At 44.0% G+C, this 19,039-nt stretch overlaps 1 non-coding gene across 1 annotated transcript; it reads right to left on the minus strand.

The window, feature by feature from the left end:
* Positions 1–15,400: 15,400 nt before the first annotated feature.
* On the minus strand, positions 15,401–15,473 carry trnat-ugu (transfer RNA threonine (anticodon UGU)). The gene has a single exon. It is a non-coding gene; the product is annotated as a tRNA-Thr (tRNA).
* Between the last annotated feature and the right edge of the window lie 3,566 nt (positions 15,474–19,039).

Below are 19,039 nucleotides of genomic sequence, written 5' to 3' on the forward strand. Positions count from 1 at the left end.
CAAAGTTATGGCGGAAGAATCCTCGCGGAAATTCATCCTCACCAGTTTAGTATTGTTACAGAGGTTTCAGTTTGCACTGAAAATTAACTTGGAGTGGGAAGGCCCCGAACTGACTCTGAATTGATGAGTGAGACGATCGCCTTCAGAAAATCTCACTGTTTTGTTCCAGTGTCAGGTTGGGCCCTAACATAATATTTAGGCAGCATTTACGCTATAACTGCAGCATCGGTGCCAAGCAAACTACTTCACACCAACGCCAAAGTCGTAGTTTGAATGCACCCTAAATCATATTGAAATTGAAAACTAAATACAATCTAAAGAAGATTTTCAATGCACAGAGCCAGAAAATAATATTTAGTTGCTTAGAAAAATTCATGGAATCATACTGCAAAGAATGAGGCCATTTGGCCCATTATGCCAGTGTCAGTTCTATGAAAGATCTATTCAATTAATTCCACTCTTCTGCTCTTTCCCCATAGCTATTCAATTTTTTTTCCTTTTCAAATGTATATCCAGTTCCATTTTGAAAGTTAATATCGAATCTGCTTCCAACACCCTTCTCGGCAGTACATTCCAAACCATAACAACATGTCGACTTGTAACAAATTATCCATCAAACACTTTCACCTTCTGGATCAAAGACCCAGCACACCACGACCCTGGTCCCCTACATGCTGGGTGTCAAACAATTGCACAAAGAGGAATATGCAGCAAGAATGGCCACTCTCAACTGGTTAAATCCTGTATCCAGGAGCAGGTGTAGTAACAACCATAGGGGATACCCCGAGAAATCCCAGTCGGCAAAAAGGAGGCAGAGATCTGACATAACATTTTCATCTTTGCTGAGTCTGGGAATTCCAATTTTCCAGGTGCAGCAAATGGAAAAATCTACCCTAGGAACATCCTAGAAACAACTCTCTTTCAAACCTGAGTCCATCTAAGATGTGAGCAAAAATTCTATATCTCAGAATATCCTTCATATCCTCTCTTACACTCTGGACAGGATACAAGAGGCATTGCCATCTATATGGTAATTGTAATGTATTTGTTTCATGGGTTCTTGCTTAAGAATTCATCGCAACACATTGCTATTAAGAACTAATTGGTTTATTAACAAAGATTTAACAATCACACTACACATTACCAGTTCATCCACTAAGCTCACAACTGCATACCTCATTGTGGATGACCTAGACCCAACTGACAGGCATTTTGTTGAGTCTTGTGAACATCACAAGCAACTCACAATGCAACAGGTCTACAAACCTGTGAGCATCCTCACAGGTGCATACATTATAATAATGCTATTCTTCCCTCTCTTTATTGCAACTTTGTTTGTACTTATTTTATTGATATTACTATGGTAACTGTCCCTTAGAACTAACGTCACTTGTTCTTCCTAAATTCCAAATGTACCAGGGTTGATATCAACTCGCAGTGGATTTCCACTGGGAAATCGCAGGAGTCAGTTTGTTTCTGACTCAGTGATTTTAACCACTGGGCCTCATTGTCATGTCACAGGTCCATTTTTCATCTGTTCCAGGTAAGAAGCGGCTGCTGGCCTTGTGGAGTTTGGGCAGCCCATGGCTGTCCCCTGACAGGTCTGGAAAGAGTGTTCTGGGAGGGTCGTGCAGATAGGAATGGATGTTGGTGGATTCTGGAGCAGGGAGGTCTAAACTTTCCTTGTGGGGCCTGGAGGAGCACTTACATTTTTTTATTTTACTTTGTATTTTATTTTAAGCATCAAAAAAATCTCAAATCTGACCCCAACCCAGCTCCAATCTTCCCACTTCTAGGTTTAATGGATGTAGGGCAGGAGTGTGAGGTGATGGGAGGGGTGGGGGAGGCGTCCCAGGAGGCGGGTTGGCTATTTAAATATTTTAATGGGACTGAAAACCTCTGATTTAACTTGTTTTACTGGTTTAACTGGGACCGGCCAGATTTCCCAGGCCTCGGGAAACCCGACAGCTCAAGGGAGGTGAGGATACCTTTGGGGAGGAGGTCAGTTCCTTTACAGCACTGTTTATGGGCCAGAAGAAGCAGGAGTGCTTCCTCCCAGTCAACCAAGCTTACCTTCTTCCTTGGAATTGGACCCCCCATCAGATTGCCCCCCTCTCTCCACCGCCCCCCCACAGATAAATACCCCCAATCGGGGATCAGACCCTGTCCCACCAATGCTCCCATTAGGAGCTGCAGGCCTGCCAATTGGGCTGACTTCCAAGCGGTGATCCTGCTCATCAGCTATTTCAAAACTCATATTAGTGTGGAAGCAAGTCACCCTCGACTCCGAGGGACTGCCTCAGAAGAAGATCCTGCTTTAAAAAAAAATGGGCATGTGAACTCAAAACTGCACAGTATGTGGGGAAACCCTGACTTCTGGGTTTCCTGACCAAAACATCACCACCCCGCTTATCTAACTCGCCCCAGTCAAAATTAGGGCCAACTTTTCAGGCGGTGACCTCTTGGTTTAACATTCCATTTGAAAGATTACACCGCCGAATGTCCAGCAAACCTGCACTTCTGCACTTAAATGGCAACCTAGATTATGTGCTGAAGTCCTGAAGTTGGACTTCACCATAAAGGCAGGAAGAATATTTGCAAATAAGCCTAGCTGAAACTTGTGATACAATAAACATTTTGCATGTGTGAGCCTATACAGTGACTGCTAGCAAACTAAACTACATGTAAGGGATTCACAGCTGAGCTCAGTGCTGTACACACACACACATACACACATCCTCCAGCAAAAATCACTAGATCATGTTCAGGATTGGAAAATAAAAGATCAAGGGGCAAAAATTGGTCGACAGACCGCTGCCCGCGGACCGCCGGCGTACCGCCCAAAAGGGTGATTTTAGTGCAGGGTGCTATTGACTCTACCCATATTGTGCTACAAGCACCATTACAGGAGGTGGAGGTGTACCGAAACCGTATGGGATTTCACTCCCTCAATGTGCAGTTCATATGCGACCATACACAGCGGATAATGGTAGTGAATGCCAACTTTCTAGGGAGCAATTCATGATGTGCACATCTTGCGGGAGAGCACTGTGGCTGACCTGTTGAAGTCAGAGCCACAAGGTAAATGCTGGATGCTGGGACATAAAGGGTACGGCATCACCAACTGGCTCTTGACCACCAACCCCCCCCCAGGCTCCGCGGAACCCTCACACAGAATCCGAGCAACGATACAATAAAAGCCATATAGCCACACGTAACCTAATTGAAAAGACAATTGGAGTGATGAAGCAGCACTTTCGATGCTTGGACCACTCGGGAGGCAGGCTGCAATACTACCCTGAGCAGGTTGCTAAGTTCACAGTGGTGTGCTGCATGTTGCATAATTTAGCAATCATGCGGGGACAGGAAATGCCACAGGGGACTGCAGGACCACCTGAGGAGAGAGTGTAAGAGACGGAGGAGGAAGAAGAGAACAATAAGGGGCAGGAGGATGACTAGGAGCTTGCAGATGAACTCATGGCATCACCCCCAACACCACAGCGGAGGGCACGCGGAGCGTATGTCACTGCAAAATTGTAACGTCAACAGCTCAGAAATTAACGCTTTGCTTGAATGTGGAGAGCTGCATTTTGGGACCCTCATGACTGTTACCCCAAAAGTGGTTAAATTCAATTCAAACATTTATCTAAAAGTTTAAAAAAATACAACAATTTTAAAACTTTGTAAAAATTAACAACTGTTACAGCTTTAATAAAAACTTTAATAAAACTTACAAAACTTTAATACCAACTTTTACAAATATTTTATAACTTTAACAACAAACCCTTTAGTTTCCCTGCCCTCTGCCCCTTCCATGGCCGTGTGGTACACCACCCTTGGGACTATTCCCCCTTTCTTACTGCCTCCCTTCCCTTTCCCAGTGCACGTGGGCATGGACCTCCCCGGGTTTATACCAAGCCAGCGTCCAGCACCGCACCCCAAGTGGCTTTGCTGTCATTGGAGGGGCGGGGGGTGGGGAGAGTAAGACATTGCAGGCGCAATAACTGGGGCCTCAGGAAAAGCTTATGATGTGGAAGGTGAGGCTTCAGAGCTGGGAGATGATGTCAGCTCCCCACCCTCAGGTGCTGTTGACCTGACTACTATGGCACGTGTGGTTCCACGCCAGGTCCCTGTTGATTGCCATATGGCTTCGACGGCGCGGCGGTTCGTTCCATCGCGGCAATCATACGCAACCTTTCCTCCAATTGCCGCTCTGATAGAGCTGCGATGTTAGTGGCTATTGTGGTCATGGTCTGGAGCAGCTCTTGACCTATGTCGATGCTGTCTTGTGACAGACGCACCATATCCTGGTACACGCCTACAGCAACCGACCTTTCCTGCACCAACATTCATCGCTGCGACAAAGGCGCTGCAACACAGGGGGTGTTTTGCTGCACATCACTTAGTCCCACAGAATCGAGGACCCATGGAGGAATCCCTGAATATAGACTCCATGGTGGTGGAGGATGTTCCAGCTGTCCCACATGGAGCTGGTGCATCGTCCTCCGTCCCCACCACCAGCACCACCTCCACTGGCTGCTGGATCAGCGGCTCTTCCTGTTCTTCTTCCCCTTCCTCTACCTTGTCAGGAGAGGGCTGGGTGACGCCAGAGGTGGAGTCAGTGGGTCTGTCATTGATGTCACTGTGGTCTAAATCATCGGAGTCTGGAAATACAAAACAACATTTAAAAATGCTTGGCAGTAGGGAAGGGGTGAGGGTTACATTAGTACATAGTACAGTGACTTAGCACAGTCATACTTAAATGTCCACCACTGCTGCAGTACTGCATTACATATTGCAGACAGACAATACATATAGGCATTGCGTTACATGCCCCCAACATTCCAGTACATCACATGAGGCCAATATTACAGTGCAAAAAACTTACATTACATTACATCAGGCCAACATTACAGTTACAGTTAGATTACATGACATGATAGGACCGCAACACAGACTGCATTTTATTCAACTTACCATCTTGTGTGAGTGGGTCAACTCCAATGCCAGTGGTGGCATGGTTGCTATCCCCAACCAGGGACAAAGCAAGGATCTCGATATCTGTAAGCGGCTCCTGGGTCGTGGGGCCACCTCCCGTGTAACGCTGATCAGCTGCTATTGCAGATGTCTTCCTCTGCAGAAAATAAAGTAAATCAAAGTATAAATCTTCAATCCATTTAACATGGCAAAGACACACACACACACACACATTAAAAAAGCACTGTGTTGATCCTCTTGTCATTGCCTGAAAAGCACGAATGCATCGGCGTAACCTTAAGATAAATAACATTATCTGTGTGACACTGAACCTATATTTACATGGTACATAGCACATGGGGAGGTCGGTGGGGGGGTGCGGGGGGGGCATTATTAGAATCATTACTTACTCTTGCAACCCTCACCAGGTCGTTCCACTTCTTACGGCAACTTTTCCCAATGCATGTCATGGTACTTTTCGAGGACACAGCCTCCCCGATCTCATCCCAAATTCGGTTGTACTCCTTTGGGAGGGGCTTTCCACGACCACCCTTGGTGAGGTCGGAGTACCTCTCTGTGATGTGATCCAGGAAGGCAGGCGCCCTCAACCTCACTTACTTCTCGATATTCCTGCACTTGGATGTTTTCTTTAACATTGGCATAATTTTTTTCTGGATATTAATTTTCCCTTCTTAAATATCTGTTCTTGTGTTGAAACTGAATAATTACTAGTTGCTACCAATTTTTTTCCACTGTGCTATCTATTTTCAAACTCACTGGCCTTCGACTACCTTGCTGCACCTTCTCACTCTCCCTCCATCCTCCTCAACTCATTGCGCATGCACACGTGACCCCTGACCCCCGAAATTGCGGGTTAAAGCTTATGAAAAAAAAAATCAGAAAAAAAAAGTTACGACTGCGCAGTTCCGTGCCGCACTGCCCATTGAACAGAGTCGATCTTGATCGACTATTGAGATGCATACCACCCGAAGCAGACTGCTGACCTACCACCGACATAATGGAAAAATGTTTTCACCAATTTTGCCTTCTTCGGTCTCAGTGGTATGCCGGCGTTATGAAACGACAAACTGCCGAGAAATAGGCGGACCATCGGTATTGACCAATTTTGGGCTCCAAGTTTTAATTCCTGGCAGGAGGCCGCGGTGGGCAAGAAGTAGAGATTTTAACTCCCAGGCCTCATCTGCATGGGCCACATCAGTCTTGCAGTCGAATGGTCTCCAGCAATCAGGTAAGTGCTTAAAGGGTGGGCAGGGAATAGTTTCAGGAGGGCATCGTGGTCAGGGTAAGGGGAGGGAAACCTGGGGCAGGAGAGACCCGAGGTTTGCATTCTTGCTCCTCCTGGCTCGCAAGGAAACCAAAAGAAATTAAAAATGACGTACCTTTCTGGGCCTCTTCTGGCTCCGATGCTACTTGCTGCCAGATTGGCGGGGAAGTGATGACGCTTCCCCTGGCAGGCCTTGGATTAAAATTGCAGACAGGTTCTGATGACATCATGGGAAGCCGACCTGCATATTTAAAGAAGCACCCAGTTTGACTGCTGAAAAGAGCAGATTAACATTGCAACCCATGAGAAGGCAGCGGGATCGAAGGGGTAAGTTGCTACGGCCAATTTGATTACTAACCCACTTAGTTTCCATTGGGTGGGCAGGATTACCATCAGTCCTAAGGTTTCTTCTGTTTCCTACCCTAGAATAGGGATGTTAAGATCAATTCTAGTGGTTTCACTACCTCTGCAAGTACAGTCAGGAATTGGACTTTAAGAGTTTGTTTAAAGTCACCAAACTTCTTTGCCAAAAATAATTCTTATTTCAAATCATTATGTCTGTAAATTGGTTCAGTTGCTCAGTTCAATATTACTGCTAAGTGTATAATCTGACTTGCCCTCCAAAAGATCAACATTAAAGATTTTAAAGTGTATTCAGTGCAGTCCTTTGAGTCCTCGAAAACAAGAAATCAATGAGCAATATTATTAACCAGGAGGCCGTCATGAAAAAAGCCCCAAATTTAACACCATGATAAAACAGAGCACACAGTATATTTAGTGCATATATATATATATTTTATTACTCATGCACTAAATAACTTTTATTTTTATTCAGTGATTTTAAAAAGGAAATAAATAATAGGGTTAAAAGTTTCTGTTAGCTGCTCTATCAAGAAATATTCTAAGGTTCCTTTAAAGGAAGTCTGTCTGTCTATCTATCTATCCAACTATCTTTCTATCCATCTGTCTATCTGTCTGTCTATCTATCTACCTAATAACCTATCTACCTATCTATCTAATAATCTATCGATCAACCTTTCTGTCTAATAATCTGTCTGTCTATCTATCTATTTATCTCTTTTTCTATCCATCTATCTATCAGTTTGATGCCTGCCCTGTGCTATCCACAGGACAAAATTGAGGGAATTTTAACTCTTCCTGCTGGAACAGAGTACCCCAGCAGCAAAAATGATGCAGCTCCATTTCCCGATCTGTTGCCGCCGATCTCTGATTTTAACGCTGCTGGTTTGGGTGATGATAAAACACCCGCTGGAATCAGATTGGCACCTCATCCATGAATGTTAATTGGGGTCCTATGGCATCAATAAGCCCCAATGACATTTTTAATGGGACATGATCAGGAACGCTGCTGCAGCTTCCCCGCTAGGCTGAAGACAGTCAGCAGCTGGTTGGAAGGAGGACGTGGTGCTCTAGGTAAGTGAAAAACATTGCTTTGTTAGGCCAGGAGAAGCAGGAGTGAGAGCTCTTGTAGGAGGATTGAGAAACTGGTGAAAGCATAGGATTACATAGGATATACGACACAGAAACAGGCCATTCAGCCCAACCAGTCCATGCCAGCATTTATGCTCCACTCGAGCCTGCTCCTGTCTTTCCTCATCTAAATCTATCAGCATAACCCTCTATTCCCTCCTCTTTCATATGCTTGTCTAGCCTCCCTTTAAATGCATCTACACTATTCGCTTCAACCACTCCCTGTGGTAGTGAGTTCCACACTCTCACTACTCATGGGTAAAGAATTTTCTTCTGAATTCCCTATTGGAATGCAGATGGAGGCCAAAATGATGTCCGGGGCCTAAACACACAGTGGGACCCTAGTTTACATATATACATGTGCTTCCTACCTGCTTTCAGGTAGGATCACTAGCTGCCTACACTGCTTAAAAATCACATTGGGTGGACATTGGGAAGCAAGTGAGCGGTAATTTCTTTTAAAGAAATTGTCTCCCTTCTGTCCTGTTCACACTTAAAACAAAGCACTAGTGAGTCGAAAATGGTTACCACCCATGAATTTGTCTGTCTCTCGAAAGAAAGAAAGAAAGACGTGGATTTACTTTGCGTCTTTCACAACCTCAGGACGTCTCAAAGCACTTTGCAGCCAATGAAGTACATTAAAAGTGTAGCCACTATTGATTGTAATGGAGGAAACGTGGCAGCCAATTTGAACACAGCAAGCCCAAACAGCAGTGTGATAATGACCAGATAATCTGTTTCAATAATATTGATTGAGGGACAAATATTGGTCGGGTCACCAGGGATTAACTCCCCTGATTTCTGTGAAATACTGCCATGGGATTTTTTAATGTCCACCTGAGAGAGTAGACGAGGCCTCGTTTTAACAACTGAAGGGCGGCACCTCCGACAATGTAGCACACCCTCAGTACTGCCCTGGAGTGTCAGCCTGGATTTTTGTGCTCAAGTCTCTGGAATGGGACACAAATCCACGACCTTCTGAATCAGAAGCAAGATTGCTACCAACTAAACCATGGCTGACTCTTTATAATTATAATGTTCCCAACTATTCTGATTATCGAAATGACATTAAGCAAGCCCTAACCACTCATACATGACTGAAACAGTTCAGATCCATCTGTGATTTCTTCTACATATTCTGCATTTCTTCCGTGTAATTAATTTCAGCTTACAATCAGAGAAAATAACTTTACTCAACAGCAAAATGGAGCAGAAGCAATTTACACTGGTTTACACCTCAAACTCGAACACCACAATTTCCGCCCAACTATGTGGTCCTTCCCGCACTCGGCCAATCAAATCCTGAGTGAGCTGATTTGCAGAAAGCATATTGAAATACAGTAGCACTGCAGTTCCAGGTTTCCTGTTGTTAATCTCACAAACCACTCAGGGTAGGTGAGACTGAGAATTATAAGGTGCAACTATTGCCACCGTCAGCTGAGGCACCCAGAAGTGTGGCATTTCTGAGCCTGAAGTGTGTGGAGAGCTTCGGTAGTGATTTCAGCAATTTGATTCTCACTCATTCTGTCTGTACAGGCTTGCTTCTGATTGCTTCAGAGTCTGTAAGACCACTTGATTTGCATTCTTCCCCATCCCCTCCATCCCATATTCCCACACCTTCCGCTATCACCCACAGTGTGAGCTTCTCAGGAGTAGATATCACATTCCTTTGTATACCATTATCATAGAGGAGAAGGAGGAACAGCACAAGGTGGAGTAAGAGAGAGCCAGGCAGGATTTAAGGAGGATGCTCTCCCTCCATAGAATGTACATGTAATGGCTGTAGTGAGGAGATGTGTCTAACATATGCATGAGAAGAATGTGCTTCACCAAACAGGCAATAAGGGAGATCGACCACTTGCTGCATGAGGACCTGCAGCCATGATGATCTGACTGCACTGCTCTCTGTGTGGTTCTAGGGCACTGAATGTTTATGGCACAGACGCATTTCAGGCATCCTCTGTATTATTAGACAGGTAGAAGTATGGGCATGCATTCTTTACATGACCAACGCACTTTACTGGTGATCCAAGTCTCCACCCCTTGTTCTCAATCTTTGTGCATGGGGAACTGAGCATTTCCCAGGGGTAGAGGTCAGGAAACCTGGCCCTTATTTCTCACTAGGGAGGCTATCACAGCTGTAATTTTGGAAGAAATGCAGTAGCCACTCTATCTACTCTTACACACTAACATGAATAAAGTTCTCTGTGTGCTGAAACAGGGTATGTATAGAAACATCAGCATTTAATATTACTTTGTACTGGACAAGTTCAAAGACCATGGTAACTTGTACTGCTACAAGTATTGCAGCATTGATCCAAAACTATACCTCAAGGCCTGATATATCTCTTTGATACACCATCTAGTGGGAGGTAGCTCACGATATTAACACCAACCACCACCGTCCCTCCCTCCCTCCCCACCCATAATAGGTGGGAGATGGTCGGGTGGGAGTTAAATACGGGAACGCAACCCTTACCCACCACATATGTCATGTTTTTTACGGTGGTAGCTAAAGGGACATCCGAGTGTCCCACCATGGAGAGGTGGTATACCTAATTAACCTATTTAAATTGGATTCCCACAATACAATTGGGAGCCCGATGCTGAAATTTATTGCTGCTGTGTGGGTTTCCCAGGGATCGGGAAAGCCGGGAGTGAAAGGGAGGCGGGAGCTGTCGGCTTCCCAGGGTCCTCTTTCAGCACTCCTTGTGAGCCAGAAGGAGCAGGAACATTCCCCTCCAGCCCCTCAAGGAAGCCTTGCCCTCCTCAGCCCCATTTGCCGACCTTTCCACAGCTCTGATTGCCGGGGGCCGTCCCCAAGTGTTTCCGGTTGCAGCCTCTTGTCACTGTTTTTCCCACCCGGTCACCAACCAGGCTGCCCATTTGTCTGGATGGCAGTCTGGAGTCAGGCATACAAAATGTTATTGAGGCACTGCTGTTAAGATCACTAAAACAGATTATCTGGTCATTATCACGTTGCTGTTTGTAGGAGCTTGCTGTGCACAAATTGGCAGTCGCGTTTCCTACGTTACTACATTACAACAGTGACTACAGTTCAATAAAGTACATAATTGGCTGTAAAGCACTTTGGGACGTCCAGTGGTCATGAAAGGCGCTATATAAAAGCAAGTCTTTCTTTAGACTCTTTAACAGGTCACCTCAGGTGGCTCTGTCTCAGGTGGTACACTTTGTGCATATCCCCTGACCTCTGTGGTTATCCGCCTCTGCTCCACTTATCTCTCAATAGGTCATTGCATGCTGCATTCATGCAGTTGAATAGAAAGAATAAGGCCTTCTCCTGTAGTTTCCTTCCTCTTCAGTTACCTTTCACTATGCAGAGTCTCTCCACAACTCCAATGACAGGTTTTATTAGGTGTGATATCTGCACAAATCAGTGAAAGTGAATGGCTGCATAAAATTGCATGAGGCAACTTTAACTGATTTTTAAAAAGTATTTAACAAGCTAAAACTGGTTTATATATGAAACTTGTAGTAATGTGCGTAAATGCCAGTGAGTAATTTTCTGCGATGTACTGATAATGTTTAAATGATGTGTTAGCTCAAAAATGACACAGCAGTACTGCACATTTTGTGTCTACGATAACTTGTTACGCCATGACTAATTTTGACTCCCAGGAGACCAATCCACCATGAGTCTGCATGTTTCAAGTCCGACCAGTTCTGTATCATTGGTAACATTCTTATGGTACCAGTCCCATTTAACTGTTGTTGCTCCATTGAGTAGTTGGTTATCTGTTGTTCATATTATCAACTATCGTGTCAACAATGGTTCCTGCACTTTGCCAGATGAATTACTTTGCATTTCTTAGTGAAATAATGTAAATATATTGATCCAGATTTCCCTCTCCACAATAATTGTTACGAAAATGCAGCCATATATAAAAATAAGGATGCATTACCAGTTCTAAGAGCTAATAGACCGTTCATCCTTGTTTCGCACTATTCTGAGGAGTTGAAAATATGTTCACTAAAATTAATGAAGAGTTTAAAAAAAAGAGCTTTTTGTTTGGTAAGGGATGTTAAAGGTTAATCAGAACAACTTGCACTGAATAATTCAGGAGAGAGATAAACAAAAAGTGAGCATTGGATTTCAGGTCAGACTTGGCATTAGAGAGCTTAACTAATGGGAAGATTGTAAAATATCAACACAGCTGCAGAGATACAGGAAAGATAAGCACAAGATTACGTACTAAAGTGAGAGGCAGAAAACAACAAATTTGTTCAGTAGTGCACCTCAAGGACTGAAATATAAAATAACTTCAACATTTTCTAACGATTGCGCTGTCTATCAATGTGCTGTCTGCATTGTGGGTGATGGAGAGGAGAGTACAGAAAATGGTCTATGCTCTCTCCACTTCATTGTATTATAATAAAATTCCCACCATCTGCAGTCTATCTTGTTATTTTCCTTCTATTATATTATAATCCAATACTTGTCACCCCACTCAAAGGTACTTAAGCTTCATAACATTGCCTATTTACATATTTCTCTTTCTCCTTAGCCTTTTTCCAAAATTAACATAGTTTTATATACAATACACTTAAAAAGCAATTACAAACTACTACAAACATATTGTCACGTATATTCATATTATTATGATATATCACTGTTATGTTATAATTGTTATTCATTTTTGTGATATGGATGTCACTGGCAAAGCTGCAATATATTGCCCATCCCAAGTTGCCTTTCAGAAGGTGGGCCTTATTCTTGAACAACTGCAGCCTGCATGGTCAAGACACTCCCACAATGCTGTTCGGTAAGGAGCTTGGGATTTTTGACGCAGTGACAATATGTCTAGGTCATGATTGTGTGACCTGGAGCGGAATGCGTCAATAGTGCTATCAAGCGGAATAACCTGCTAACTGCTGCTCAGTTTGGGTTCCACCAAGACCATTCGGCTCCACACCTCATTGCAGCGTTGGTCCAAACAAGGACAAAAGAGCAGAATTCCAGAGGTGAGGTGAGAGTGACTGCCCTTGACATCAAAGCAGCAGTTGACCGAGTGTGGCATCAAGGAGTCCAAGTAAAATTGAAGTCAATGGGAACAATAAAAACATTAGAACATAAGAAATAGAAGCAGGAGTAGGCCATTTGGCCTCTCGAACCTGCTCCGCCATTCAATAAGATCATGGCTGATCTGATCATGGACTCAGCTCCACTTCCCTGCCCTCTCCCCATAACCCTTTAGGCCCTTATGGCTCAAAAATCTGTCTATCTCCGCCTTAAATATATTCAATGCCCCAGCCTCCACAGAGGCAGAGAATTCCATAGATTTACAACCACCTGAGAGAAGAAATTTCTCCTCATCTCAGTTTTAAATGGGCGGCCCCTTATACTAAGATTATGCCCCCTAATTTAATTTCCCATATGAGTGGAAATATCCTCTCTGCATCCACCTTGTCGAGCCCCCTCATTATCTTATAAATTTCATTAAGACCACCTCATTATTCTGAACTCCAATATGTATAGGCCCAACCTATTCAACCTATCCTCATAAGTAAAACCCCTCATCTCCGGAGTCAACCGAGTGAACCTTCTCTGAACAACCTTCAATGCAAGTATATCCTTCCTTAAATACGGAGACCAAAACTGTACGCTGTACTCCAGGTGTGGCCTCACTAATATCCTGTACAGATGTAGCAGGATTTCTCTACTTTTATACTCTATCCCCCTTGGAATAAAGGCCAACATTCCATTTGCCTTCCTGATTACTTGCTGTATCTTCATACTAACTTTTGTATTTCATGCACAAGGACCTGCAGGTCTCTCTGTACTGCAGTATTTTGCAACTTTTCTCCATTTAAATTATAATTTGCTTTTCTATTATTTCTATCAAAGTGGACAACCTTACATTTTCCCACATTATACTCCATCTGCCAAAATTTTGCCCACTCACTTAGCCTATCTATATCCCTTTGCAGATTTCACAATTTGCTTTCCCACCCATTTTTGTATCAGCAGCAAATTGGCTACATTTTACTTGGTCCCTTCATCCAAGTCATTAACATAGATTGTAAATAATTGAGAACCCAGCACCAATCCCTGCGGCACCCCACTGGTCACTGTTTGCCAACCGAAAAATGACCCATTTATCCCGACTCTCTGTTTTCTGTTACATAGAAACATAGAAACATAGAAAATAGGTGCAGGAATAGACCATTTGGCCCTTCGAGCCTGCACCAACATTCAACAAGATCATGGTTGATCATTCACCTCAGTACCCCTTTCCATCCTTCTCTCCATACCCCTTGATCCCTTTAGCCGTAAGGGCCATATCCAACTCCCTCTTGAATATAAGAACATAAGAACATAAGAATTAGGAACAGGAGTAGGCCATCTAGCCCCTCGAGCCTGCTCCGCCATTCAATAAGATCATGGCTGATCTGGCCGTGGACTCGGCTCCACTTACCCGCCCTCTCCCCATAACCCTTAATTCCCTTATTGGTTAAAAATCTATCTATCCGTGATTTGAATACATTCAATGAGCTAGCCTCAACTGCTTCCTTGGGCAGAGAATTCCACAGATTCACAACCCTCTGGGAAAAGAAATTCCTTCTCAACTCGGTTTTAAATTGGCTCCCCCGTATTTTGAGGCTGTGCCCCCTAGTTCGAGCCTCCCCGACCAGTGGAAACAACCTCTCTGCATCTATCTTGTCTATCCCTTTCATTATTTTAAATGTTTCTATAAGATCACCCCTCATCCTTCTGAACTCCAACGAGTAAAGTCCCAGTCTACTCAATCTATCATCATAAGGTAACCCCCTCATCTCCGGAATCAGCCGAGTGAATCATCTCTGTATCCCCCCAAAGCCAGTATATCCTTCCTTAAGTAAGATGACCAAAACTGCACGCAGTACTCCAGGTACTCCATCCCTCTCGCAATGAAGGCCAACATTCCATTCGCCTTCCTGATTACCTGCTGCACCTGCAAACAAACTTTTTGGGATTCATGCACAAGGACCCCCAGGTCCCTCTGCATCTCAGCATGTTGTAATTTTTCCCCATTCAAATAATATTCCCTTTTACTGTTTTTTTTCCCAAGGTGGATGACCTCACACTTTCCGACATTGTAGTCCATCTGCCAAACCTTCGCCCATTTGCTTAACCTATCCAAATCTCTTTGCAGCCTCTCTGTGTCCTCTACACAACCCACTTTCCCACTAATCTTAGTGTCATCTGCAAATTTTGTTACACTACACTCTGTCCCCTCTTCCAGGTCATCTATGTATATTGTAAACAGTTGTGGTCCCAGCACCGATCCCTGTGACACACCACTAACCACCGATTTCCAACCCGAAAAGGACCCATTTATCCCGACTCTCTGCTTTCTGTTCGCCAGCCAATTCTTTATCCATGCTAATACATTTCCTCTGACTCCGTGTACCTCTATCTTCTGCAGTAACCATTTGTGTGGCACCTTATCGAATACCTTTTGGAAATCTAAATACACCACATCCATCGGTACACCTCTGTCCACCATGCTCGTTATATCCTCAAAGAATTCTAGTAAATGAGTTAAACATGATTTCCCCTTCATGAATCCATGCTGCGTCTGCTTGATTGCACTATTCCTGTCTAGATGTCCCGCTATTTCTTCCTTAATGATAGTAAAATTGAGTAGGCCCCAGTGAGAATTAAACTCACGTCCACTGGTTTACAAGACCAGTGCTCTAACCCCTGAGCTATGGAGTCACCTGTTTATGGTGCCATATATCTAATGAAGTGGCATCAACAACTCTCTGCGGAAGAGAATTCCACAGGTTAGCAACTTTCTGAGTGAAGAAGTTTCTCCTCATCTTGGTCCTAAATGGCTTACCCCTTATCCTTAGACTGTGACCCTTAGTTCTGGACTCCTCCAACATCGGGAACATTCTTCCTGCATCTAACCTGTCCAGGCCTATCAGAATTTTATATGTTTCTATTAGATCCCCTCTCACTCTTCTAAATTCCAGTGAATACAGGCCCAGTTGATCCCGTCTCTCCTCATATGTCAGTCCTGTCATCTCGGGAATCAGTTTGGTGAACCTTCGCTGCACTCCCACAATAGCAAGAATGTCCTTCCTCAGATTAGGAGACCAAAACTGAAAACAATATTCCAGATGAGGCCTCACCAAGGCCCTGTACAGCTGCAGCAAGACCTCCCTGCTCCTATACACAAATCCCCGAGCTATGAAGGCCAACATGCCATTTGCCTTCTTCATCGCCTGCTGCATCTGCATGTCACCCTTCAATGACTGATGTACCATGACACCCAGGTCTAGTTGCACCTCCCCTTTTCGTAATCTGCCACCATTCAGATATATTCTGCCTTCATGTTTTTGCCACCAAAGTGGATAACCTCACATTTATCCACATTATACTGCATCTGCCATGCATTTGTCCATGCACCTAGCCTGTCCAAGTCACCCTGCAACCTCTTAGCATCCTCCTCATAGCTCACACCGCCATCATTGATGTATATTGTAAATAGCTGGGGTCCCAGCACCGAGCCCTGCTGCACTCCACTCGTTACTGCCTGCCATTCTGAAAAGGACCCATTTATCCCGACTCTCTGTTTACAGTCTGCCAACCAGTTTTCTATCCCCGTCAATACATTATCCCCAATACCACGTGCTTTAATTTTGCACACCAATCTCTTGTGTGGGACCTTGTCAAAAACATTTTGAAAGTCCAAATACACCACATCCACTGGTGCTCCCTTGTCCACTCTACTAGTTACATCCTCAAAAAATTCTAGAAGATTTGTCAAGCATGATTTCTCTTTCATAAATCCATGCTGACTTGAACTGATCCTGTCACTGCTTTCCAAATGCGCTGCTATTTCATCTTTAATAATTGATTCCAACATTTTCCCCACTACTCATGTCAGGCTAACCGGTCTATAATTTCCTGTTTTCTCTCTCCCTCCTTTCTTAAAAATTGGTGTTACATTAGCTACCCTCCAATCTATAGGAACTGATCCAGAGTCGATTGACTGTTGGAAAATTATCACCAATGCATCCACTATTTCTAGGACCACTTCCTTAAGTACTCTGGGATGCAGACTATCAGGCCCTGGTGATTTATCAGCTTTCAATCCCATCAATTTTCCTGACACAATTTCCTGGCTAATGAGGATATCCTTCAGCTCCTCCTTCTCGCTAGACTCTCGGTCCCCTAGTATTTCCGGAACGTTATTTGTGTCTTCCTTAGTGAAGACAGAACCAAAGTATTTGTTCAATTGGTCTGCCATTTCTTTGTTCCCCATTATAAATTCACCTGATTCTGACTGCAAGGGACCTACATTTGTCTTCACTAATCTTTTCCTCTTCACATATCTATGGAAGCTTTTGCAGTCAGTTTTTATGTTCCCAGCAAACTTCCTCTCATATTCTATTTCCCCCCTCCTAATTACATAGAAACATAGAAAATAGGTGCAGGAGTAGGCCATTCGGCCCTTCTAGCCTGCACCGCCATTCAATGAGTTCATGGCTGAACATGCAACTTCAGTACCCCATTCCTGCTTTCTCACCATACCCCTTGATCCCCGTAGTAGTAAGGACTTCATCTAACTCCTTTTTGAATATATTTAGTGAATTGGCCTCAACAACTTTCTGTGGTAGAGAATTCCACAGGTTCACCACTCTCTGGGTGAAGAAATTCCTCCTCATCTCGGTCCTAAATGGCTTACCCCTTATCCTTAGACTGTGACCTCTGGTTCTGGACTTCCCCAACATTGGGAACATTCTTCCTGCATCTAACCTGTCTAACCCCGTCAGAATTTTAAACGTTTCTATGAGGTCCCCTCTCATTCTTCTGAACTCCAGTGAATACAAGCCCAGTTGATTCAGTCTTTCTTGATAGGTCAGTCCCGCCATCCTGGGAATCAGTCTGGTGAACCTTCGCTGCACTCCCTCAATAGCAAGAATGTCCTTCCTCAGGTTAGGAGACCAAAACTGTACACAATACTCCAGGTGTGGCCTCACCAAGGCCCTGTATAACTGTAGCAACACCTCCCTGCCCCTGTACTCAAATCCCCTAGCTATGAAGGCCAACATGCCATTTGCTTTCTTAACCGCCTGCTGTACCTGCATGCCAACCTTCAATGACTGATGTACCATGACACCCAAGTCTCGTTGCACCTCCCCTTTTCCTAATCTGTCACCATTCAGATAATAGTCTGTCTCTCTGTTTTTACCACCAAAGTGGATAGCCTCACATTTATCCACATTATACTTCATCTGCCGTGCATTTGCCCACTCACCTAACCTATCCAAGTCGCTCTGCAGCCTCATAGCATCCTCCTCGCAGCTCACACTGCCACCCAACTTCGTGTCATCCGCAAATTTGGAGATACTACATTTAATCCCCTCGTCTAAATCATTAATGTACAGTGTAAACAGCTGGGGCCCCAGCACAGAACCTTGCGGTACCCCACTAGTCACTGCCTGCCATTCTGAAAAGTCCCCATTTACTCCTACTCTTTGCTTCCTGTCTGACAACCAGTTCTCAATCCATGTCAGCACACTACCCCCAATCCCATGTGCTTTAACTTTGCACATTAATCTCTTGTGTGGGACCTTGTCGAAAGCCTTCTGAAAGTCCAAATATACCACATCAACTGGTTCTCCCTTGTCCACTCTACTGGAAACATCCTCAAAAAATTCCAGAAGATATGTCAAGCATGATTTCCCTTTCACAAATCCATGCTGACTTGGACCTATCATGTCACCTCTTTCCAAATGTGCTGCTATGACATCCTTAATAATTGATTCCATCATTTTACCCACTACCGATGTCAGGCTGACCGGTCTATAATTCCCTGTTTTCTCTCTCCCTCCTTTTTTAAAAAGTGGGGTTACATTGGCTACCCTCCACTCCACAGGAACTGATCCAGAGTCAATGGAATGTTGGAAAATTACCCTTTCTCCTCCTCTACTGAATTCTAAATTTCTCCCAGTCCTCAGGTTTCTGGCCAATTTATATGCCTCTTCCTTGGATTTAACACTATCCTTAATTTCCCTTGTTAGCCACGGTTGAGCCACCTTCCACGTTATATTTACTCCAGGTAGGGATGTACAATTGTTGAAGTTCATCCATGTGATCTTTAAATGTTTGCCATTGCCTATCTACCATCAATCCTTTAAGTATTTTTCTCCATTGTATTCTAGCCAATTCACGTCTCATACCATCGAAGTTACCTTTCATAAGTTCAGGACCCTAGTCTCTAAATTAACTGTGTCACTCTCCATCTTAATAAAAAATTCTACCATATTATG

The sequence above is a fragment of the Pristiophorus japonicus genome, chromosome 2 (genome assembly GCF_044704955.1).
Source record: "Pristiophorus japonicus isolate sPriJap1 chromosome 2, sPriJap1.hap1, whole genome shotgun sequence".
NCBI lineage: Eukaryota > Metazoa > Chordata > Chondrichthyes > Pristiophoridae > Pristiophorus > Pristiophorus japonicus.